This window comes from Rhea americana, unplaced genomic scaffold, assembly GCF_003343005.1.
Source record: "Rhea americana isolate MKP2758 unplaced genomic scaffold, rheAme1 scaffold_454, whole genome shotgun sequence".
In the NCBI taxonomy this organism is placed as follows: domain Eukaryota; kingdom Metazoa; phylum Chordata; class Aves; order Rheiformes; family Rheidae; genus Rhea; species Rhea americana.
The window spans coordinates 34,102-61,038 of NW_028186595.1; the positions used below are offsets into that span (position 1 = coordinate 34,102).

The 26,937-nt window shown below is 40.6% G+C and overlaps 1 long non-coding RNA gene across 2 annotated transcripts in view; it reads left to right on the top strand.

Moving 5' to 3' along the window:
* LOC146589470 (uncharacterized) overlaps positions 1-26,937 on the top strand; it is a 44,713-nt gene that overhangs the window by 13,052 nt on the left and 4,724 nt on the right. The window contains exons 3-5 of one of the 2 annotated variants that reach the window (XR_014897167.1): positions 4,876-4,986; positions 11,865-11,912; positions 12,186-12,649. This is a non-coding gene — a long non-coding RNA (uncharacterized LOC146589470). Of the gene's footprint in view, positions 1-4,875; positions 4,987-11,864; positions 11,913-12,185; positions 12,650-26,937 lie in introns of those variants that run through there. The other variant, XR_014897166.1, reaches the window with a different exon arrangement.

The following is a 26,937-nucleotide window of genomic DNA, read 5'->3' on the forward strand; positions in this document are numbered from 1 at the left end:
CTGCGGGGAGACTACTGCTTGGGGTTGAAGGAGAACTCTTTCTTTGACACTATATGCATGAAGGTGGTACCATCCCGGAAGATGGTATGGTACCACAGTGATGTGGGAGGGATGAATGGAGAAGGCCTTTTTCTGTCCTCAGGGTGAGGGGATACAGAGAATAGCGATGATGATGTGCAGATATGAGATGATGGTAAATAGCAGAAAGCTTAGGAGCACCACAGTGAACAGTATAGACTCCATCAGCTCCTGCAGATAGGTATCTGCACGTGAGAGCTTGATCAATCGCTCATTGTCGCAAAAGTGGTTGGTAACATTTTGCCTACTAACAGGGATCCAGGAGATGATGATGATGAAGGATAGGACAAAGAGGAATCCCCCAGCCAAAGAAAACAGCCATAATCAGAAGGCAATCGGTAGGCTTATGGTGATAGAGTATCTGAGTGAGATGTAGATGGCCGCCTAGTGATCGAGGATACAACAGCCAAGAGGATGAATTAAGCGGTGCCAAAGAAGAAGTAGCCTTGTGAGATGTTACTTGTGCAGCTAGGCACTGAGGCAATCTTTTCCAAAGAGATGAAATCTTTCATCATTTTGGAAAACAGGAGCTGTCATCATCAAAGAAGGAGAAGTCACAGAGGAAAAAGTACCGGGGGCTGTGGAGTTAACAGTCAGCCAACATGACTGAGATAATGGTCACATTCCCAGTAATTGATGGTAGATAGATTATGAGCAACAAAATGTAGAAGAGGACCTACAGTTCCCTGATTATAGAGAAAGAAAAAAAGGAGGGGGGGGGAAAGAAGAAGTATGAATTCAGTCACAACAGAGCTCTGGTTAAACATCAGCTTGCCAGACTTCTATGGCTTCACCTTGGCAAGAGGTTCTTACTAATGAAACAAGAAAATGATTGAATGCAAGTGTTTTCTTAATCCTGGTTGGTGTCATTAGTCAAAGTCTGGTAGGGGAAACTTTAACAAAGTGTCTTTCCTTCTAAATATGGATTTCATTAGCAAGATGACTTGTACTGTCTTATTAATGTAGGGTAGAAACTTGTACCTCTAATCTAAAAGATGTCATAGAGTGATTTAGATTGGAAGGAACCTTTGTATATTTCTACTCCAGATCAGGGCTAACTTCAAAATTAGGTCACATTATTTAGGGTCTTTCCCAGTCAAGTTCTAAATAACTCTAAGATTGGAAATCCCACAGTGCCCTAGTCCAGTCTTAGCAATGCTCACAGGATTTTTTTTTCCTCCCATCTAGTTAGAATTTCTCTTGCTGTAATATTTTTCCTGTTGCCTCTTGTTCTTTCACTGTGCACCTCTGAGTGAAGTGTGGCTTCATCTTCTCCATAACTCCCTGTTAACAGTGGTTACTGATACTTGGAATATGCAGAGGTAGAGGACACCACTCTGGAGTAAAGTTATTAGATATTTATTACCTTGAAATCCCCGAATCATAAGGGGAGCCTTACAGGGCAGTGACTGGACTGTCCCAGCCACTGCAGAGCACTGGCCCATGGTGAGTTTGGGGGAGCGTAGGTTTAAGGTGAATTAATAGGTTATAATGAGGAGTACTGCATATGCGTTGCAGGTAACAAAAGGAGCGGTAATCCTTTAGGTATACAGATAACAAGGGAAGCAGTAATTCTTTAGCAGTACACAAGCTCAGATTGATGCCTAGGTGGTGCAAGGCATCAAGTTGCAACCTGCCATTCCTTACGGGTTTTGTACACCAAGTGTTTTGGCAGCTGGAATATTTGATCAGTTAACATGTGCCTGTCTCCGTGACAGTCTTCCCCTGTTTATTCACTGCACACCCCCATTAAAAAGCTAAGGCTGATGCTAGCTTCCAGCAATCCCTCTTAGTCCTGCCCCCACTCTCTCTTTCCTAGGCTAAACAAATACAGTTCTCACTGTCTTTCTCCTCATATACTCCATGTTCCACCACCCTAACTCTGTGATGCTTCCTTCTGATGATCCTTTCACTTCCTCCATCTTAATCCACCAAGATTCCCACATCCTTTACTAGAAGGCTGCTGCTTAGTAAGTCAGACCTCAGCTTGTATTATGACATGGGGTGATATATGCCAAGTGCCAGGTGCCTTTCACCATATAGGCCTTATCATTCTACTATGCAGTCGGAGACATCTATAAATCATTTCCTCCTTTAACTATAAGGGGAAGCTATACAGCTGGTGGCTGACACTGGTTGAAATTGAACACCTTGCCACAAAAGTCATGTAGAAGGACCAAGCAGTGCATGGTACTTTCTGGACAATGAACAAGAGGAAGAGCCTGTCCACAAAGCATTATAGTCAGATTGTAGTCAGTACGCTATAGAGGCATCCAACAGACACAGCAGTTCATGCAGAAGGCACAAAGAAGGGATCCWCATCATTATGACTAGAGAGCTCTGGAGGTGGTGGTCAGGGGTGTGGGAGCCCACATAATTTTCTCCTCAATCCTGTCAGTGAAGGGGAGAGATGGGAGGAGGAGTGGATGGATACTCTGAGTCAACAATTGGCTGTGCAGCTTGTGTTGAAAACAAGATTTTGGTTTCTGTGACCATGGAACYCTGTTTGAAGATCAACATCTGCTTGGGAGAGATGGGATTCATCCTGCTAAGCAGGGTACAAGCATCTTTGCAATAGAGTGGCCAACCTGGTAAGGAGAGCTTGAAACTAGGAAAAATAGGGGAAGGGGAGAGTTATAGAGACCATACAGTCAGCAAAACAGGACTCAAGTGGGGATACCTGCAGCACCTGCATGCAGCTAAGGAAGTATCTACAAGACAATGCTATGGGGAAACCTCTTGCTCCACTTCTGGGAAATCATCACACTTAGATACCTCTCTGAATTGCCTATACACTAATGCGTGCAGCATGGGAAATTAACAGGAGGAATTGGAGATCTGTGTGCAGTTACTGTGCTATGATCTCACTGGGATTATAGAGATGGTGTGCTGACTAGTATGACTGGAATGCTGCAGGCTTTTTAGGAAGGATAGGCCAGGAAGCTGAGGAGGAGGAGGAGTCACATCACGCTTTATGTGAGACAGTAGCTAGAAGATATGGAACTCTGCCTAGGAGTGGATGATGGGCTGACTGAGAGTTTATGGATAAGGATTATGGGGCAGACTAACATGGATGACACTGCTGTGGGTGTTTGCTATTGGCCAGCTGATCAGGAAGAAGTATGAGGCCTTCTATAAACAATTGGAAGTAGCATCACATTCACAGGCCCTGGTCCTCACAGAGGACTTTAACCACCCCAATATCTGCTAGAAGGACAACACAGCAAGGCACAAGCAATCTAGCATGTTCCTGGAAAGCTGATAGAGATGCCAACAAAGAGGGGCACTCTGCTGTATCTCCTACTTATGTACAAAGGAGGTCTGGTTGAAGATGAAAATGTTCAGGGCAACCTTGACTAGAGTGGCCATGAGATGGTGGAGTTCAGGATCCTGAGAGGAATAAGAAAGGCAAAGAGCAGGATGACAACACCTGTTTTGAACTAGTCAGGACAAAATTTGAACTACTTTACAGGAGTTCGATGAACATTGGACTGCTAGCTCTCTGAAGATTGGTCTGCTAGCTGTTTCATTACTTTTGAATTGCATTGTTGCTCCAGTGTAAGATAGGGAATTCTTAAAACTAAGATGTTTTCTGGAGGAAATAAAAAGCAGAATGCAGAATTGCTGTTTAACCATCCCTAAGTCCTTTGTCTAGCAACATAATGCATACTAGAAAAATATGGTGTGAGAAAGCCATTGAAGATTTTCAGGATGGCTCCTTTTAAAATCTGAAGCCAGAATTCAGATGAAGAAAACCTTATGCTTCTGAGTTCCTGTTTCTTCTTCACCGTCTTCACCTTCTGCAGAGGCTGTACCTGGTTAAACTTGTTAAAAAAGACAGAGGACGTAAGGGTCATATTGATTTGCTTACAAGCAGCTCTTTCTAGATGAATTTTCTCTCCTACTGTCAGTTTTGTTTGGCCTCTGTGGCCTATCCTGCTAACTGCAAATGTTTTTAATGCCTTGATTTTTGAATTTGACTTGAAAAAAAAATAAAATAAAATCAGATCTTGTGTTGCTTTTTTTTTTTTTTTTTTTTTTAACTCAGGAAAATGAAGATGATACCCTGATGGACAGCGTCCTTATCTGTGTTCTCAAAATCACTGTTTAAAAAGACATATCTCCTGTTTCTAATCTGATGCCAATTATGAAAACTAGAAAAGTTTTAATTAGTGTAGAATCATCATTTCCAAATATAGCTTCCATATTTAAGAAAAGTCAGGAAAGTATGATAATTGAATGGTCTGGAGCTAATAAAGTTTCTCCAGTTATTTTTCAGAACTACCTTTCTTGCGAAAGAGGGAAACAGTAACCAAGTCCGGTAAAAAAGCCAAAAAAAAGAAGAAATCCACTTGAAGCTGGTGCAGCAACAATTGCAGGACAAATTTTAGCCAAAACTTGAAATCATGAGCTTAGTCCTTAGCTGATGTGTCTGAAAAAACCCACTTTTGGGTCATACTGCAAATCAGTCTACCCAGTGTGTCTTACCTACACAAAGTAAACATTAAAATGCTTCTGGTGTTCTCTACAGTAACCAGTTCACATTCCCACACCACTACAGTTAACAAAACTACAAACCCAAAAGTTTCACTTCCAGGAAAAGGAGTTGTTGCAGCACCCCTTGAATTATAAAATAATGGTGGTAAAATGTTTATTCTAATAATTTGTGTTTTACTATGTTTTTGCATTTTCCCCTTAACACTTGTCAGGGGTTTTTGTTTGTTTGTTTGTTTTGTTTTGCTGGAGAGGGAATAGAGAGAATTGTTAATTGATTAACTATGTATGTCTCTGTTTCAGACTTTAGGCTGATACCTGCGATAGCATTTCATTTAACAACTAAGGAAGAGATAATGGGTGCCTGGAGGTGCTGGCCATTCCAGATGATGGAGGTGATACAAGTGTTGACAGGTGAGTGATCAGTAGATTTGTGAAAATAGAAACGTGGAGTCCTCGCATGCCAGTGAACTGCAAAGGGAAGAATTCCCTCTAGGTGGTCTGGTTTTCCACCTTACCTTCCTAGTTTTTTGGGGGGAAAATGTTGTAAGATAAATAGAGCCACCAAAACCAAATATGGTAGCTTTATGCTGGTGTGTCTGAATCTGTCCATTCATATTAATCAGATCCTCTGGCTGTTTATTCCTATAAAATCTTTCCATCCATTTTACTATTTTATGAAGACCATTTACATTTCACATTCATATTCTTCAAAAAAAAAAAAGGGAAATACAAACAAAACCTTTCTTTGCTACATTTCTCTCTCCTGTGTTAGAAACAATACATACTCCTGTCTATCAGTCCATGCTTGCTCCCTTCTGCATTATTTATATCTATATATTCAGGACTCTCTCTAAGAAACACTTATCACAATGGCATTTCATTACACTGAGACGTGCAAAGATACTTGTTTAAAGTCAGCATTTTCATCAATGCCAAAGTTATTTAGGAAAGGCGAGGTGGTGGAATAGCTCTTAATGTGAGAGACGAACTGGAATGCATCGAGCTCTGCCTAGGGGTGGAGGAGGAGGAGGCAGTTGAGAGCTTATGGGTAAAGATCAAAGGGCAGGCTGACATGGGGGCACTGTTGTGGGTGTCTACTACAGGCCACCTGACCAGGAAGAGAAAGTTGATGAGGCTTTCTACAGACAACTGGAGGTAGCCTTATGATCACAGGCCCTGGTTCTCATGGGGGACTTCAACCACCCTGACATCTGCTGGAAGGACAACAGAGCTAGGCACAAACAGTCCAGGAGGCTCCTGCAATGCATTGATGATAACTTCTTGTCACAAATGGTGGAGGAGCCTACAAGGAAGGATGTCCTGCTGGACCTTATCCTTACCAACAGAAAGGGACTGGTTAGACATGTGAAGGTTGGGGGCAGCCTTGGCTGCGGTGACCATGAGATGGTGGGGATCAGGATCCTGAAGGAAAGAATTAAGGCAACAAGCAGGACTGCAACCCTGGACTTCAGGAGACCTAATTGGTGGAATCCCATGGGTTAAGGCCCTAGAAGGAAGGGGGGTCCAGGAGAGCTGGCTAATATTCAAACATCACCTCCTCCAAGCTCAAGAGCGGTGCATCCCTGTAAGAAGTGCAGCAAGGGGGGCAGGAGACCTGCATGGGTGAGCAAGGAGCTTTTGGCCAAATTCAGACAGAAGAAGAAAATACACAGAATGTGGAAGAGGGGACAGACTACTTGGGAGATTTATAGGAATGCAGTCAGAGTATGTAGAGATGCAGCAAGGAAGGCTAAGGCCCATTTGGAATTGAGTCTGGTAAGGGATGTTAAGGACAATAGGAAGGGCTTCTTCAAATACATCAGTAACAAGAGGAGGACTAGGGAAAATGCGTGCCTGCTGCTGACTGGGGTGGGGGCCCTGGTGACAAGCAATACAGAGAAGGCAGAATTATTGAATGCCTTCTCTGCTTCAGTCTTCACTGCTAAGGGCAGCCCTCATGAATCCTGTAGCCTGGACATGAGGGAGAAAGTCTGGAGAAGGGAAGACTTTCCTTTGGTTGAGGAGGAAAGCATTAGAGATTTTCTGGGCAGGCTGGACATCCACAAATCCATGGGCCCGGATGGGATGCACCCATGGCTACTGAGGGAGCTGGCAGATGTTGTTGTCAAGCCGCTCTCCAGTATCTTTGAAAGGTCCTGGAGAACAGGAGAGGTGCCTGAGGACTGGAAGAAAGCCAATGTCACTGCAGTCTTCAAAAAGGGCAAGAAGGAGGACCCAGGCAACGATAGACCGGTCAGCCTCACCTCCATCCCTGGAAAGGTGATGGAACAGCTCCTTCTGGATGTCATCTCCAGGCATATGGAGGAAAAGAAGGTGATCAAGAGTAGCCAGCATGGATTCACCAAGGGGAAATCCTGCTTAACCAATCTGACAGCCTTCTGTGATGGAATGACTGGCTGGGTTGATGAGAGGAGAGCAGTGGRCGTTGCTTGCCTTGACTTCAGCAAGGCTTTCCACACTGTCTCCCATGGCATCCTCCTAGATAAGCTCAGGAAGTGTGGATTAGATGAGTGGACAGTGAGGTGGATTGAGAAGTGTCTGAAAGGCAAAGCTCAGAGGGTTGTCATCAGTGGCATGGAGTCTATTTGGGGGCTGTAGCTAGTGGTGCACCCCAGGGCTCAGTACTGGGTCCCATCCTGTTCAACTTCTTCATCAATGACCTGGATGAGGGGACAGAGTGCCTCCTCAGCAAGTTTGCTGATGATACCAASCTGGGAGGAGTGGCTGATACATCACAAGGCTGTGCTGACATTCAGAGAGACCTGGCCAGGCTGGAGAGCTGGGCGGAGAGAAACCTCCTGAAGTTCGACAAGGGCAAGTGCAGAGTCCTGCACCTAGGGAAAAATAGCCCTAGGTACCAGTACAGACTGGGAGCTGACCTTCTGGAGAGCATCTCTGCAAGGAAGGATCTGGGAGTGCTGGTGGATGACAGGTTGACCATGAGCCAGCAATGTGCTCTTCTGGCCAGGAAGGCCAATGGTATCCTGGGGTGCATTAGGAAGAGTGTTTCCAGCAAGTCGAGGGAGGTGATCCTGCTGCTCTACTCAGCCCTGGTGAGGCCTTATCTCGAGTACTGTGTCCAGTTCTGGGCTCCCCAGTACAAAAGAAACATGGAGCTCCTGGAGAGAGTCCAGCATAGGGCTGCAAAGATGATCAGAGGGCTGGAGCATCTGCCCTATGAGGAATGGCTTTGAGAGCTGGGCCTTTTTAGCCTGGGGAAGAGAAGACAGGAGGGATCTTGTCAATGTGTATAAGTACCTGAAGGGAGGGTGTCAAGGGGATGGTGGTAAACTCTTTCCAGTAGTGCCATGCGAAAGGACAAGAGGCAATGGGCAGAAATTGAATCACAGGAAGTTCTGCCTGAACGTGAGGGGGAATTTCTTCACTGTGAGAGTGATGGAGCACTGGAACAGGTTTCCCAGAGAGTTTGTGGAGTCTCCTTCTCTGGAGATATTCAAAACCTACCTGGATGCTATCCTGTCTAACGTGCTCTCGGTGACCCTGCTGAGCAAGGAGGTTGGACTAGATGATCTCCAGAGGTCCCTTCCAACCTTACTGATTCTGTGAGTCTGTGATTCTGTTGTGGAGTCTCCTTCTCTGGAGATATTCAAGGCCCGTCTGGATGCAACCCTGTCTAACATGCTCTAGGTGATTCTGCTGAGCAGGGGTGTTGGACTAGATGATCTCCAGAGGTCCCTTACAACCTTACTGATTCTATGATTCTATGAATAAAACAACAGTGGCAAGAATAAAGACGATCTGTTTGATAGTATTTGTGCCTTTGCAGACAAGGCTAATTAATGGCATAATAACACAGCAGAAAAGGTTGATAGCATTGGGACCACAAATAGGGAGGGAAACTTTATAGACAGCATGAAGCCACCCAGCTGTGAAGCCAGTGCTGGCTGGACACAAACTCAAGTGTTTATGATAGAGTGTAATGGAGCTGATTGCATATAACTATGGATCAGTCAAATGAAAGAGCTGTGAGGAGGAAAGTCTCAGGGTTAGCCAGAAATAAAAGTGAAAAGGCCTGTGTTTTCCTACTATTTAAGCTAATAAGTTTCTTTACAGTGAAGAAATTGACCAACAGTTTGGAGACAGTGGCTGACATATCAAATTCCCAATAGTGGGAGGTTCCCAGAAAGGGAATATGATCTTGTGAAAGGTGATCTGGGATACAAGAGAATCAATGACTGTAATGTTCCTGCTCACAGTTCAGATGTAGATCACCAGAGCCTCACAAAGAAGAGAGCTTGCACCTTTTGAATTTGAGGAAAATCCATCATGATATAAATCATAAGCAATAAGTTTAGTCAGAGATTCGTTTTTCATTATTGCTTTTTTAGTCTTCACATTTCTACAAGAAAGCAAAAGAACTGTAAATATATCGTTTCTAAGACATATTTTAAGCTGACACTTCCAGTGACTCTTCACAATTGTGGCCTACTGAGTGGGAGATTTTAAAGAGCAGGAATGTATAAAAATACATAAGAAGTATAAAAATTCTAGCCATCACTTTTAAAGTCCCCCCCCCCCCGAAACGAATTCTGATTTGCTTGGGAACTGAAGGCCAAATCACTTCCTGAACTGATTTTGTCAGTGAATACCAGCTGAGTCTTTCATTTAAAGGTGAATTGAATAGAAAGACTAAAATGATTATCGTAAATGAYATTACCTGTCTTTTAGCCACAGTTAGTCTATCCCTAAAGGATAAAAGTAAATCTTTGTTTTAGTTCAAACAATAATTAGTTTAGGGAAATCGTATGGCTTAAATTACACACAAGATCAGGAAGATCAACGAGAGAATCAATACACTGGATTAGGATCATCACTTTGGAAACTGTATTTAAAGGGAGGCATCATATATCAATTGCACAAATGATGCAGAACATAAATAAAAAGTAGGATTACGTAATTTCATGTGTTAAATTTAATCTTCAAGGTCAATAAAGCTACAACAAACATGAACACAAGCTCCTCAAATTGCTTATTTTAGAAGAAATAAGTTTTGCATTCATAAAACATTTCGTGCATAATAACATGAAAAACAGAGACAGTAAGTGGAAGAGAGCCTTTTAAAGTTTTTTTTTTAATATTTACTTTGACAGATAATGAAAATAAATTTTTGGAAAAGACTTGAAAGCATGATTTCAGAATAACCAAGAGAAAGAACAAGCAACTGAACATGTAAATCAATATTATCCACAGTCAGAAGGCAATAATCTTGATCCCAACTTTCTTAATCATAGTTGCTTCTGACTTCTTTTTCATAATTATTGGCATTTGCTTTCCCAAGAGGCTTTTAGAATCACTTTGATACAGGAACATCCAGAAAAGTCAACATTTTAGTCCTTATTTTTTTTTAATCTCAAATATATTATTTCTGGCCACTGCTTTTTTCAAGGGTGTCTTTACCTCTTTGTTCCTTAAAGGATAAATGAAAGGATTGAGCAGTGGTTTTACAAGGGTGTTCAGAGGGCTGACCACTTCATATTTAGTGATACATGTCTTCTTGTCATAAATAGATATGACTGCTCCATAAAGCATGATAGCTACACTCAGATGAGTTATACAGRTGGAGAAAGCTTTTGTCTCCCAGAGGGAAATGGGAACTTCAGTATGGTGAAAATAATGAAGTAGTAGGACATGACATTAAAAAAGAAGGTGCTAAAAAGAACTACCGAAGCAGTGATGAAAACAATCCATTCAGTATGGTGGGTATCTGCGGAAGTCAACTTCAGTAGTGGCCCAGCATCACAGTAGAAGTAGTTACTGACATTGGGGCCACAGAATGACAGTCTAAACACTAGAATGGTTTGCATGAAGACAGTCAGAAAACCTCCAACCCAAGAGCAAAACGAAAGCTGAGCACACACTCCTCCACTGACGATGGTGGTGTAATGGAGAGGGTTGTAAATGGTTATGTATCAGTCAAAAGACATGACCATGAAGAGGAAGAACTCAGTAGCCTCGAGGAGAAAAGAGGAGGAGACTTGAGCTTTGCAGCCAAGTCTGGAGTTTGGACCAGCCAACTGGATGCCAACTTTGGACTTTTTGGCATCCAGAAGATTGACCAAGAGCTTAGGAACTGTAGCTGAGATATTTTTTTCATATCCCAAACCCTCAGTGATTTCAAGCAGCCCTTCTTTTCTCCATGCAACAGAAAAGAAATGCCCCTATTCTGACCACAGCTAGTGCACAGCAGAAAGGCAACTCTCAAAGAAACCCAAGAAATTCAAATTATAACTGAGACATAGAAGATTCCCCCAAATGAGAGGTTTTTCAAGAAAGAAATGTGAAGGAAGAAATTCCAAGGAGGAAATAAGTTTGTGGAGAGTGATGTCATTTACCACTGTGGCAATGATGATGACATTCCTAGTGATAACCAAAATGTAGATGACCAAAACTCCCATAAAAAGCAAAACATAAACCCTTTGAAAGCTGTGGAAAACACGAAGAATAAATTCAGTAACAAAAGTATCTTCCATCTTCTGCTTCCACTTTGTATATTTCTGCATGAATAAATATGCAATACAAGTAAAGGAGTGAGCAAATGTTTTTTATGTGAGTAGGAAAAGGGGAAATGTATATATGTTTTCATGCATATATCTATATCTATATATCTGAGACATTTCATTGATTGATTTTAACGTTTATTTTAAAGAACAAAGAAGATCTGAAATCGTTATAATAGTTTTCCTGTTTCTTTTTTTGGTTTTGTTTTCAACATTGAAAATGCATATCTCTTTTATACTAGAAGACCATATGCATGATTAAGGGATTTATAAGTGACAACGATACATAATAGCAATGGTCTCTCTACCAGTTACATTTCTACAGGTGGGAGCCATTAGCCTGATTTATATCTTCTAAGAGATGGATGTCTAGTCAGAACTAATTTAGGCTCCTACTTTCAAGCCAAGACTGTACCTTCAAAAGGTGATTAACTTCATCTGGGCACAAGAAAGATGAACTACTACTTACCTTGGATATTTTTTCTTCCATTGTCTATAGAGGAGAACAGAAGATGGAATAGATAACAAAACACTGAGATGTTAAACATAGATCAAACAAATCCCATCTTTTGTATGTAAAAAGCTGCTGCAAGTCTGTCTCAGTCTTAGCTTTATATAATAATTTATTCTCCTTCCAAAGGATTCTTTCATGTTAAGGAAATATACTAGGCAGAAAATAAATGTACCTACTACTTTATGAAACTTTGTATCACTTGTGTTTTGTTGTCTTAATCTTTTTCACTCCCACAGGTTGTTTTCAAGCAGTTTTAAATGAAGGAAAGAGAGCATTCAGTTAAGGTGAGAGTAGAAACCATCATCTTCCTAGCTAAATACATTTTTTAAGCCAGTTAGATTTCTGTCCCTCCCTGCTTGGGGACAGGAATACCTTAATAATATATTACTGTCAACATAATTTATCCCTATTAACCCTTATTTCTGTCACACAGTCTAATTACACTTAAATGTAAACAATCTAGATTTCTTGGACAACAGATTTTTTCTGAAATGCTTCTTTTTTTATTGTTCCTAAGAGATTTTTAGCATAATACTCACACATCTTTGTCTCTTTAGGGTATTCTTTCAGAAGCCACCAGTGGCTCTCTGAATAATGAAGAAAGAAAATCAGGAGGAGTATGTTCACATTTGTGAACAAACCATCAGTGTTAAAATCTGTATCCCAAACAACAGATATATTTTGAGAAAGGAAAAGAAGCTAAATTTAGCAGAATTTATAGTTCGATCAATAAATAAGCCTAATTCTATGCTCTTCTCAAAGAAACTGATGACTTCAGACTAAAGGAAGATAATTTGGAAGCTGCATTGCAGCATTTTATTAAAGTTCATTACTGTTTGAAGAGTATTGGCTATGAATGAGAAATTACTTCAGTTCATCCAACAAAAAGTCTTTAAGGAGAAAAGATCGTGTAAGAGGCATAAAGGCTCTGCAGAACCCAGAAGAAGCCTAAAGGATAAATCAACGTGGAAAATCACTGAAGTGTCACTTCAGTAATAATAGCAATAAAAGTCTTGTGTAGAGTCATAAAGAGAACCTCAAATCCTCAGACAGACCTGATAAATCAGCTGCTGAAGAGTCAGACAGTTCTATCTTTCTAATCTTAGTAATTTTTCTACCTCTACAAAAAGTTAAAAAGAGACAGACTTTAAAAATCACAAAAATCAGAATTTCTTTAATCCATTCAAGGAACATTGATGTTATTTATCTTGACTTTAGTAAAGCTTTCAATATTGACTCCCCAAACTTTCCTATAAGCAATATAGGAAGTTATAGTATTAGTGTGTAGACTATTAGACTGGCAAAAAATCTGGCTGAATGGTGGGATTTATGGAATAGTAATTTATGAGTTTACTTCTATATTCTTCAAGTGGTTGAGGTTATCCTCCCTCCCATACTCAGCCATGGATAATCAGATTCATCCTACCTAACTTTATGCACCCACATTGTAGTATCTGAGCATGTCACTTCAAACTCACCTTACAGACATATCTAGTGGGAGGAAGTGGGAGAGAACGTCTACTGGATTCTTTCCAGATATTTTCCTTAGGATGAAGTGAATCCCTTCCAAAAAGATTTATTTTTCTTTATTGTTTTTTGGCCAGACGAATTGTACTAGGCACAAAAGAGTTGGCATCTTGGCTGGCATGACTGTCTCCCTGGCCTTAACTGCAGAGCTGAAAGAACTTACTAAACAGTGACATTTACAGCTTCCAGGGAAATCATAGGTCATATCTCTTGCCTATCTTGAGATTTTTCTTGGCTACAGAATGTCCAGTAGTTTTTGTTGGCAAACACATCCACAGATGTGAACTCTCGTAAGTCATCTTCTAGTAACCAACAAACAACTGACTTGTCTCCTTTGCTTGCTTCTGTGAACAGGAGGCAATTTAAAATAGTTTTGTAATTATTCATCAGATTGTAATTAGCCATCACAGTAATAATTAGCAAGAAGTTCTTGGTCCTTTATCAGTAAGTGCTATTTCATTGCACCCAAGATTAGGCAGTAGGTTCAGTTCCTCAAAGGAAGCCTTATTTTTTCCCCTGTTGTAAACTGTTGTAATCCTGAAATTTTTCATCATTTCATTATTAGGCTACACGATATTAGAGCAAAACAATAAATTTGCAGAGTAGAGTGAAATTGAAGTGATGATGAGAACAAGAATTTACTTTTTAGCTCATAGCACACATACTAAAGATGGGTTGCATCCACCAAGTGCTCTGGAAAGCAATGACATGCAGAAATCTTTTCAACTGATTTCCTATATATGCATTAGCCTAAAAGAATATGTAAACGTAATTCAGAAACTCTAGATTAAACCCATGCAAACTTTGTGAAGCTGGAGTGGATTTTACCTCCCTTGTCTTTAGGTATCTACACTGTAAACTGCATCTATACAGATAAAAGCATCAGTTCCAGAAATCTGTGGCCAACCACTGAGTGGCTTGTGTCTCCAGTCTCTAAGCTTCTCTGCAATAGTCTGGCAAGTCTGGCCCTTTGCTTGAATACAGACATCTGGAGCCAATTGAGAGGGCCATGGAGGGCTACATGGAGCTGGCAGATATGTCACAGGACTTATAGTAGACTTGCACAGTAGACAGCAATTGGAGGCCAGGCAGGAGACTCCAAGTGTCTAAAATACCACTGGAGTCTACATAATTCCATGTACCCACTCCACATTGCTCAGTAGCAGTCTAAGTCTCCCTTAGATCTTAAGAGAAATAGCTGAGAAATAGTTTGGTTTTTCTGCCTCCCTTCTCCCCATTCCCACTCCCTTTCTTCCTTCTGCCCTATCCATTCTTTCATTTTTTCCTTCCTTTCCTTTTTAAAATGACTGAAATAAAAGGAATACTGTATGGCAGTCAATGAGATTGATGGTTTATAATGTGAAACCAAGCAGAGTCTTTCCATATCATAGAATAGAGTATAAATGCATATAGAAACATTTCTAGTATGGTGCTGGAAGAGTGCTGTAGTTGGGAGGTGACAGGAAGGTCAGGTAAGGAATCTCTGTATGATTTCACCTGGCTTCTCTCCTAGCCTGCGCCATCTCTGCCGAGGATCAGGGAAATTGTGTAATGCATAAAATTTCATTTAACTATGATTAAAGTGTTTTAGTATGTAATTTAATCTCCACACTCTCATTTGGTTTTGTGACATGATGTCTTATAATTGTTCTGCATTTTGAAATAGCTGAATAGACAAAGGTTTCTCATACTGAGATGTTGAAATTTTCTCATGTATTGTGCTGGCTTATCCTGAGCCCCTTGAAGAGTGTAGCTAAATTTCAGGGACCTAACAGACAGTCATTTCCATTAGGAAAAAAGCAAGGAGTCCTTTGCAAGACAAGACTGTTTTTGTAGTATAATAAACTCACATCACAATTACTTTTTTTTTTTTAATAGTAAAGGCAGTATTGGGACTATAAATTCAACAAAAGAGAAAGTCTTGAAGTCTCAGGAACAAACTAACAAATTTTTCATATGAGATCATTCTAAGTTGCCTTCAATGGGAAGCCTTTATTTTCAATAATTATTGAAAATTTTTGAAAGAATGACAGATCAGCTTCTGCAAAATTCCCATTTCTTTTCAGTGAGTGCAAAGATGACTAGCTCAGAAGGCTAATGTTCACAAAGCTGACTCCCAGATCCTCAAACTCAGGACTTGGGTTATAGACACATTCTGCCTCCAACAGGAAACATGAAAGTTATTTCTTAAAACATATCATCTAGCCTAATCAAAGGGTCATTGCACAGAGGCACAAAAGTTTTAGAGTGTTCCCAGCCTAGCTTTCCTGCACTCTGGCTGAACAATATAACTATATGGCTATTACCTGGAAGAAAAAACACATTTCCATATATATACCCCACAACTATTCTCAGAAAGTTGTCTAGATACCAACAGGGCAAATATTTAAGGAGAGAGAAGGAAGATATTCCATATTTAATGGAAGGTGTCTAAGTTTAAAGCCTGAACTCTCTAGACCATGAGTCAGGTGAGTAAGATAAGACAGCTGATTGCTTTTCTGCCCTTATGAGGTATATCATTCTCTTCATTCACTCCATAAGGAGACCCAAACCTACATTTCAGTGGTAAGGACTGTCGCTGTGAGCCAAGATCCCAAGGCTCATTCCAGCAAAGACACTACAGTGTTTTAGGTAGCATTCAGCACTGAACAGCACTAAATGCACACACCTTCACGAGCTGTTCATCTATCTAGACATTGTCTGATTTATAATCAGAGTTGAGCAGAGCTGAGCAGAGCTGGGCAGCTCTCAACAGTAGTGACTGTCTGCTAGATCTCCACTGACCAGGAAGATAGCTAAAGTACCCCATACACATGGCATTATGCATASCTAGGGTGCCATTTCAGTCTCAAAATACAGGTCTTCAGTCACATTTTAGAGAAAAGAAGATATGTGCATGGGGCTAGCAGATATGACTCTGGCTCTAGAGGAAATGTGCACTTCTGGAGTGGTAGCTATAGGCCAAATGAGATAGCCATAGGTATTAAAATGTCACCAGATGACTCTTGAGGTAGTGGTAGTGCTCCCAGTTTAGAGGTTGAGCGGCTCAGCTGGTAACAGAAGCATATCAGTTATTCTCTTAGAACATCTCAGAACAACTCCATAGAGTTCAGGGAGACCAAGTGATCTCAAACGAAGAGCTGGCCACACTTTAGAGTCCTAGGAAGCAACGAAGAATCTCTTGAAGAAGTGCTAGAAACAATAGCAATGAAGGTGATAGTTCATTACTGTTGCTCTCATTTTTAAAGATAAGGCAAATAAGTGAATCAATCTCTTTTATTATTCCCATCAGATATCCTTATTTTGCTCAGTCTGGCTGTTTTGAAGCCACATCCTTCTCCAGCCCTATAATACAATGTCCCATTGCTTTGTCCTCTGCCTCATCTCTGATCCTTGGCTGCCACCTAAAGGCCAGAGGGATTCAAGTGCCTTTTTCCTGGTACTACATGTGTTCTCTGCTTTTTCCTCTTGCTTTTCTTTCTTTTCCATTGCAGTTAAAGGGCCAGGTTTTCACTTATGTAAATAAAGTTCTTTGAGACAGTGATTTAGTAGTAGCCTTTCGTCCATGGTCAGAAATAATTCTGCTCAGAAGTTACTGCTGCAGTAGTAATTACACATTCTCAGACACTGACCCTCAAAGGTCCATACTCTTAAACTGTTAGTGTGCTTTTGCGCATGGTTTTAGGCCAGGAAAACTGCCAGGCCCAATTCAGGATTTAGCATGTGCCAGAATCCACTCTCAATAGGCAACTTGAGTGGGTATCTTGGTTTTGAGAACTAGCAGAATTTTGTAGAATGGATGGCACCAGACTGTGTCAGTCAGCCTCTGGACCAGCAAATAGGCTGTGGGACACTGAATTTATTGAAAAAAAACAAACAAGCAACAAATAAAAATACTGAAGAGATTTAATGTGTTTTAGCATCTGAAGTTGAAATAATCTCACCCAAGTTTAGGGAAGCAATGCATATTCCTAAGCATAGGAGTCTAGCATCTTTCAAGTTTGTCTTTCCCAGCTGGCCTCCAGCTGTTGGTTTGGAAAGTGTCTGGAGGCCTTATACTGTACCTGTAAGCCCTGTACACATGCTTGAGACATCTTTGGGTGTCTAAATTGATAGTAGTCCRTTATGTTTGGGCATCTGAATGGTTCCCTGAGTGTTTTACCTGAGCTCACTGCTTGTAATGAAAAGAAATATGCATCTTAAGTGTGCTAGTCATCTTTCCAGACAGCTCGTCCAGGCAGAGCTATCTACATTCTAATATGTAGTGTGTAGCTGATATTGTTACTGTTCAGGAAACCTGACAGTTCTTTATGGAGAGCATCCCCCAAGTGCAAGACTAGTCAATTCTGATACTCAGGAAAACAAGGAGACCTATTAGGAGACTGGTAAGGAGTTCATGACAGAGCTCCAGTGTGAAAATTAACATACAGATGGTGGAAGCAGGAACAGGCAAAAAAAAAAAAAAAAAAAAAAAGGCATGAAAGGATGGTAACAGGAAAGCCAAAGCTCCACTCAAGTTGAGATTTGCAAAGGCTGTTATGAGCACTAAGAAGACCTTCTACCACAACATTAGTAGTAAGGATAGTAAAGGATAGAAAGTAAAAGGATAAACACAGAAAATGTGAGACCGCTGCTAAGTGGAGTGGGTAGGACACTGGGCACAGAGAAGACTGAGGTACTCAGTGCCTTGTTTGTCTTTATGAACAAGGTCACCCAGTCCTCTGTGAAAAAGTTCAAGGAGAACAAGAGCTATTAGCAGCGAACAATGATCAAATCATGGATTGCTTGAGAGAACCTGGCCCATAAAAGTCCATGGGACCCAACAGGCTGCATCTAAGGGTGCTGGTAGAACTGATTGGCATACTTGCAATGCTACTCTCATTTATCTTTGAAAGATTGTAGGAATCTGGGGGATCCTTGATGATTAGAGAAAGGCAAATACTGCACTCAAAAAAAAAAAAAAAAAAAACTCAGAAGTCAACCTGGGGAACACAGGACAGACAGTGTCTCTCTTTGGTCACTGGGCTCTCCTATAGGTAGAGATGAAACCCACCCCTCCTTCCAGCAGCCTAGTATGGAAGATCTTATTTCCTGAGAGTCACAGTCTATGTCTTGTGGTCTGGGACAGCAAGGAGGCCTTCATCTGATGCCCATTTTCCTAGGAACACTAGTTGTAGCATCCCTGCTGAAGTCATACAAGTAGGATGTGATTCATGGCTGCCAAGCCAAAGTATTCACACTCTTAGCAGATGGACTGCTTTAAAGAGTTTTACTGCATTTGTGTTACACAGTCTTTTGTCCTGATATGGCCCAGAGAACCCAAAGATATTCCCCTCCCTAAGTTAAAAACACCTGAAAACATGTGAGGATTGTATTACAGTCCATTAGAGTGAAACTTTTGTACAATAATGACAAGAGTCTGTGCTACAACCATTATAATATGTGAACATGTATATCTGAATTTGCAAGACTTGCTGGGGTAGCTGGAGGGAGCCAAATGATGCTGTCTTGTCCCGGTTGCATATGTCTGCGTATGGCTGGAGCAAGCAATCCCAAGAATCCTACCATAACACAGAATTGGTGGATTTATTGAAGTCCAGGAGCAAATGATCTTTGACTCACTGTGGACAATCAGAATTTAGTATCCAGGAATGAAGTAAAAATTATTTTATCTCATCATGTGGTTGCACCCACTGTATCTAGAGGAATTCTGCAATGCAACAAGTAAAGGTCAGCTTCAGTGCGTCTGAATAATACCAGTCCCATGATTCTAAAAGTGTAGTAGAGAACACAGTGCCCAACACTAGCAGAGTGGTAATGGATTGTTTCAAAGATGTGGAATGAGTTATTTTCTGGACATGGCACTCTATCACCAATACTATAGCTGGAGCTATCATAACTATTTTAGAAATATATCATTTTCATAATACTACAGTTGGAAAAGACAGATGTTATGTCAATTCTCCTGATCTAGTTGTGATTACTACAAGAGTCAAAACAGAATGAACAGTGTTTAGCACCTGGAATTCAAAGAGTGAAGATCATTTCACCTGTCATAAAGACACATCTTTGTGTTGTCTAATGCAGGCTTACAAAGTTCACTTCAGATTCCCAAATATTTCTGGTGCCATTTGAGGTGCCATAAAGTACCAACCTTCTCGTTAGATTGGTAAATATGATATAAGACCTATGAGAAGCCCACACTCTTCTGGATAGACAATTGGACACCAGGTGGGGTACTCTAGGGCATCTCAAACTATGTCCAAGCCTGTATTCTGGTTTTGTCATGGGAATTAACTCCAAAAGAGTGAATAAACTGATTCAGTGATGGTGATCATATGTGAATGTGCTCAGTGAGTGGCAGGGAGCAGAACTTTGAAAGCAGAGAGAGTGCCAAGGGGTGATTTATTGGATCTGTTTTTTTTTCTCTCTCCTTTGTAACAAGAAGATAATGAGCATCAGTTGTTCATTGTTGGAATATGTTGTTATATCAATCTTGAGGTAGAGTATTGGGGTTTCCTACTCACACTAGCAAGTGAGAACAGGGAGAGGCATCAGCAGAGCTTTGGCAAGAAGTACTGGGATACATAGACATCAGTAAAAACTGTTAATCCCATTCTGACTCCACTGAGCAGAGCTGAAGGTATTAAAAGGCTAGTGTAACAGTGGACCGGGGTTCAAATGCAACATTTCAGTCTATATGTGTTCTAATTCAGGAATGACCTGAATCAGAGTAGATAGGAGGGACCTGTGAACTAGAATGGAGCCTGTCAGGAGTGCTGTGGCTGATGAGCATGTCAGGAAGTGTGTTTCAGTTACAGTGTTTCACCTGATCATTGAGGCCTAGAGAGCAGGTAGGTGTCTCTACCAATTTCATGACAGCCCGGGTTTGGAAAAGAAGATCCACATGTGGAGATGACTAAAAGGATCACCTTTCCCAGCACCTAAGGATTAATGTTTGACTTCCGTTTTTTGACAGAACATACTGAGAGGAAGCTTGCTACAGGAGAACTTTCTGTTCTCTGTCTATTATCAAAGCCTGTGAATTTCTGCACTAATGAGTCCCCATGGGAACATGCTGTTTGACTTAGTGTACAGTCTTGCATCTCACTCTGGGATCTATTAAAACTCCAAGTGTATTTTCTTTCTGCTTCTACCAGTCATTTCTCCAGGCACCTTGCCATAGTTTGATGCAGTTGCAAAGTAACAGGGATGCAGCAACAGATTACTCAGGAGACTCATTAAAGTGCTGGCAGCCATAATGAGCTCTGTGTCTGGTGTTCTGCCTCTCCCTATAGAATTAAGCATTGTGTAGTGAACTAGAGAGCTCTCAGGTACTTTTCAATGAACATGTGAAATGTAATTTGCATTTGTCATTTATTTTAATTGCATACTACAGGAAGAAAGGAAATAAAGGTATTTTGAGAGGGAATTAGTTTGGCTTATCTCCTGGTGGGAATCAAAGAGAAGAAGGGCAACTTGCTGGTCAAGCAGTAAGTGGACAGAAGTGCACCCCACAGAAATGTCCCTGTTTGCAAAGTCTTTGCCTACTCTAGTTACCACTGATTTCATATTTTGTACTAATTATGCACAGAAACACAAGGAATATTTATCATAATTACAAAAACAAAAAACAAAAAAAACTCAGAACCTGTTTTACTGAAAGGAGAATAAATATTAATTATAAAATTTTTAAAAAACGTAATGTCATGTCTTTAACTTTGGTCCCAGGAGAGTCCAATTTTCTCAGAAAACAAACCTTGAAAACAGCTGGATCAAAGGAGAGATGAATAGATGGTAGGATTTTTCAGGGGTAAGTAGACTGAAAAATGCCTACACAACAGAATGAACAGAATTAGATTAAGAGAAACTGAATGCTTGTATAGAAGGAAAATATCCAGCTAGACCATTGACTTGAGAGATAATTTAGCAAATGGAAAAGGGAAGTGACTATCAACTTGATGGACTAGTTCAGGAATTAAACAGTTAATAAGATACAGCTATGTATAGGAGCATTTACTTGGGATGGATATTTTCCTCCAAAATTAACATTTTTCAACATTTCCAGAATAGGAGCATGAGAAATTATAACAGAAAGTTTCAGACATGAACAATGGGTTCAGCTGACAAAAAAAAAAAAAAAAAAAAAAAAAAAAAAGTGGAATGAGTTTTTTTTTGGGGGGGGGGGAATGTCAAACCAACTGTTAGAACTATTCATTTAAAACTCATATCTCATTTGCAGCCAAAAGGAAGCTCAGAACCATTACCACCAAAACAAAGCAAAAACACGACCATAAAAATAGCAAAAGAAAAATGGAAAGGGGTAAATACCAAAATTTCCTAAAGTTAGAAGTACGTAAATTAAAAAAAAAAAATGAAGGAGAGAGAAAGTCATATTTTCTTTTAAAGCTTATGTCTTGATTTTATTATTAAAGAGTTCATAGGACTTTGTTTTGGGGATCTGTACCCATTTCAGTCATGAACTACAGTAGCTCTCTTTACCTGGGGTTGCATGCACTCACCTTTCTAAGAAGGATGCAAAAGAATCCAGTCATGCTATTCTCAGTAGACTCACTTTTGAGAGACTCTATGTAGCCAGCTTGAACTTGAGGATTTATTTTGGGTGAACTTAGGGGATTTGGTTGAAATTCACCAAAAACCTTTCTTAGAGTGTTTTAGCCATGCAAGAGCCTTTTGTTATTTCAGTATAGTCATATGAAGTCACGGGCTCTATTCTTCTCTTCCTGACGAAATGTAAATCAGGACTGAGTCCATTCCATGTGGTGGAAGGTCTGGGATTTATCTACAAGCAAACATGGGTGAAGTTCTGCAGGAATATCAAGTCCCTCAGCAAAGGCAAATGCAAAGTCCTGCCCAGGGAACAAAATAACCCCACTCCAAAGCACAGGCTGGAGGCCTGCTGAACCAGATGTTGAACATGTGTGCTTTTGAGATGATGAAGGCTAACCACAGATGGGACAATGTATATATAAATTGTTTGTCTTATGCTGAAGTGTCTCATCATTGGTGGAGGGAAAACCGGGGAAATAGTCTTTTACATTTTTCTGTGTTCAATTTCTCATTTAGTTTTGGACCCAGTGGAAAATGTTACCTTGTCTCCTAGGGTCTATAGTGATGTCTTTGCCAGGTGCAATGTTCAGATTGTATTTGGTGACCTACAGCACTTTTCGAAGTTCAGAAGGAATGGAATTCATCTGATTAAAACTTCAAGGGCAGAATTTAGTTCAAGATTAAAAAAATACATTAAGGCATCTATAATACATTTCCATGTAAGTTGAATGTCTGTATAGTCAGTGGAGATCCAGTTAACATAGCCATCAGAGTTTCAGGCATGATCTGTCTGTTTGGCAGGTAGGTTTCTACTTCAGAGCGAGCTGTCTAGGCTGTACGTGAGTTTGCAGTTTCCTACAGAGGTCTGGCACCCTTTGAGATGTCTTAGGTTATCTGATACATCCCAGTGAGTCTGGGGCAGTGGGATGAGCAGTGGGACAGCAGAGAGCAGAGATAAAACTTCAGTTGTTCTGAAGCAGCATCTAGAGGCCAAACAGGATATCACAAGGCAACTCCAATGACACCTTTTTTTCTCTCTCTCTCGCTCTCTCTCTAGCTCTCTCTTTTTGTTTTTTTGTTTTTTTTTTTTTTAGAAGTTTGGGCACTTAACTCATTTTCCAGTATCTGCTGTTCCATTACTGTCAATGGAGAACTTGACATCACAGGGGACAGTGTGAGTCAGCTCTGCAGCCAGCATGGTCATGGTGTTCAGGTGAATCTGAAGATGCTTAATTGTAGGCATCTGAATGAAAATGTAAGTTAGTTATTTAAATCTTCATTATTATCCCTGAGGTCCAGTCAAAACAATTGCAGGAAAGTAGTGTAGCCACCAAGAAAAATTTGTGACTAATTCAAGCTTGCAAGTATTTTAGACACCTCATTTAGTGCATTTGACAGTGTTAAAGACTTGGTTCCTTTCATATAGGTGACATTTTGAAAAGCTCTGGAGTAAACTGAGCAATCTCCCATTAAGCTCCAAATGGGCAAGGATCTTCCATGATTCGTGTGTTGTATCTGTCAGTTCCCTGTTGATCTGTTGATGTCTTGATACTCTAGGAAGTCAAGTGAATCTTTCTATAAGTATTAAAGTCAGTAGAATAATTCAGTGGCATTTTAGATGCTTTATGATGTTCTGTCTGGTTTCCAGCTTCTGCTCTAGTATGTTGCGGAGTCCCGTAAGTGCATGTCAAATGTGCCAGCACTTTGTGGATGTCCTGGATACACAGTGATGTCTAAAATATCATTAGACATCCATGTTTAAGAAGCTGAGTTCCATCCCAAGGAATGGAATATCCAAGAGTAAGTTACTGTCTAAAAGTGAGATTTTTCTCACTTAAGCTGAAATCTAAATCTCTGTCTTTTTTGGTTAAGGGATAGTTGTAGGCAATCCAAGAAACCATTTCTTCTGATTTAATTAAGGTGTCCACCTTAGCATGGCATGGATGATGTCCTGCAAACGCCTTTTTATCTTCATTGCTCATAAACAATATCTAGATGGTTTGCTCACACAGTGCGCTTCAAAAGAAAGACACATGAAGATGAATGAGAAGGCTTTTATTTTCTGGTTCCCTCTGTCAATGGAGATTGTTCATTGAATTGCTCATCAAATCCTGGGGCTGACTGTCAGGATCATTTCATCAGAGAACCGATTCTCCTCTGGAAGTACCACATAGCACTAGAGTAACTAGTTTAGATTTGACATCTTATCTTTAGGCAAGCAGAGTTGTGTAAAATAAATGTAATTAAGAATCTGACATCAAAAGCCAGGAGTCATGCTTGGAGACTTGATGACCATAACACAAACTTTGACAGCTCACTGAAATGAAGGAGGGATGAATAAGGAGCTTGCCAGTCCAGATGCACATAAGAGTTCTCCCAAAATTTACATGTCCTACTGAACAATTTTGTGAGGTATGAGGCTGCAATTTTTTTTAAACATTCTTTGAATAACAAGATGTCCTGCAGCTTGTTAGATACAGAAAGTACCATTTCATTACCTAACAGAAGTTTCAGAAATACCCATCAGATTTTTGACAGCCCTTCTCAGGATCTCTTTGAGTTCTCTGTTCGTCAGTCTGTAGGTGAGGGGATTGATCAGTGAAGTCAAGATAGAGTAAAATACGAAGAAAACTTTTTGTAATTCTTTTGAATGTGATTAGATGGAACCATGTATGTGGTGAGCCATGTCTCATAGAATACTATTACCAGAACAAGGTGGGAAGAGCAAGTAGAGAAGGCCTTCTGCCTTCTTGTGACAGAATGAATGCTCAGGATGGTTCTGATGATGCAGATGTAGGATGACAGTGTTAAAATGAATGGAATCAGTTGTGCAATGTTAAGAGTGTATGAGTGTCACTACAAGAGAATTTCACAGTCACAGCTAAATCACAGAAGAAATGGTCAATTTGATTGGACTTGCAAAGCATTTGCTTGCAAACTAAAATAATTAAAATGATGCTGCCCAAAAAGCCTACTGACCAGAAATAGGCAGCAAGGTGCATGCACACTTGGCTATTCATCAGGGTGATATATCAGTGTCTCACATATTGCTAAACACCAATCACAAGACATCAAGACATCACAGCTAAAAGGCAGCATTTCGTGGCTGTCAGGACATCAAAGAAATAATAGTTTGAAACAGCTCCCAGTATAAATGCTTCTTTTCCCAGAAGAAGTATTCTTCTGGGAAGGATGGTGATGTTGTAGCGGATCTCCAAGTAAGACAAGTTGCCCAGGAAAAAGTACATATGGATGTGGAGGTACTGATCAGCCACCACCAGCACATTAACATATTTCCAATGACAGTTGCAAAGTAAATAATCAGGAACTGCAGGAAGAGAAGATTCTGAAGCTCAGGGTTTTTTTGCAAATCCCAGGAGGATAAACTCAGAGATTGAGAACTGATTTCTCCAGTCTGATGTCAGTTGCACCTGGGAGAAAAATATCATGAATAAATGTCCTTTCAATTCAAAATAGGATAAAAATCAACCTTTAATGCTATGTAGTGAGGGTATAAATGAACATTAAATATGAACATTTTAGTCTAATAACTCTATGATTTCCCTACTCTGAACTTTAATCACTTCCGTATTACAGTGTTGGAGTTATCTCATCTGAATTTTGATGTCAAACATGAAGATGTCTCTACTGTCATCCACCCATCATGTTTTCTTTATGGCCAGTAGACAGCTGTTCAAGGGTCCTTGGAACAAATTCATTTGAACAAATCCATATGTCTTTTGTGGGATGGGATGTTTACTCTGGTGCTGTTTTTGGCTCTTCTTGTTAAATCTGTGTCAATTATGAAAGGAACTGAAAATTCCTGCTGGAAAAGAGACAAAAGCATCCAGATGTGTTGGCATACCTGTATAAGCAGGGAGTGGGTCTGTCTACCATAGGTCAAGTTTCCCCTAGATCTGGGCAGACGTCTTGGAACCACCAAGTATCAGATTATAATAATTGGAGATTGCTTCTCGTTCATGGAAGTCCTGAATGATCTGGGTTCTCAGAAGGATGTGTATGCTCCTCTTTGAGAAAGCCAACACATTCTTTCTCTCCTTTCTCCCACTTATTTTTTGTCTCATTTGTCTTTTCTTTATCTCATATAAATAATGGAAAATTTTACATCAAAGATTTTTATAATGTACATAACTATCCATTTTTTGTTAACACCATTCCTTGTCGTCGTAAATGGAAGAGAGTGCACAAACAAAAGAGTTTTGGCTCAGACTATTCCATGGGTCATAATGTCACCTTATCTTTAATTACCAAGTGACAAGGACAGAAGGTTAATTAGCAGATCTCTCCAGAAGTCAGGTGTTGCTTTATCTTTTCTATCATTTGTCTTCAAATTGTGCTCTTTTCCCTCACTTTCATAGGCAGGGAAATCACTTAATGGCTGGCTGTGCAAAGTGTTGCTCCAGCTAGCAGGAGACTGGTGACAATGTAGACCTGCTGCTGAATGGTGTGAGGGCCCTGGTGATGAAGGATACAGAGAAAGCAGAGGTACTGAATGGCTGCTTTGTTTCATTCCTTACTGCTAAGGGCAGCCCTCTGGAATCCCAGAGCCTGGAGGCAAGGGAGAAAGTCTGGAGAAAGGAGGACTGGGTTAGAGATCTTTTTAGGCAGCTCATCCTGGATTTCRTCTCTAAGCATGTGGGGGAAAAGAAGATGATCAGAAGCACTCAGCATGGATTCACAAAAGGAAAATCATACTTAACCAATCTGATAGCCTTCTATGATGAAATGACTGGCTGGGTAGTTGAGGGAAGAGCAGTGGACATTGTGTACCTTGACTTCAGCAAGGCTTTTGACACTGTCTCCCATAACATCCTCCTAGGTGAGCTCAGGAAATGTGGGCTAGATGAGTGGACAGTGAGGTGGATTGAGAACTGGCTGAATGGCAGAACTCAGAAGGTTGTCATCAGCGATGCAGAATTTAATTGGAGGCCAGTAGCCAGCAGTGTCCCCCAGGGCTCAGTACTGGGGCCAGTCTTGTTCAGCTTACTCATCAATGACCTGGATGACGGGACAGAGTTCCTCCTCAGCAAGTTTGCTGACGATACCAAGCTGTGAGGAGTGGCTGATACACCTGAGGGCTGTGCTGCCATTCAGAGACCTGACCAGGCTGGAGAGTTGGGCAGAGGGGAACTTCATGAGGTTCAACAAGGGCAAGTGCAGAGTCCCGCACCTAGGGAGAAATAATCCTAG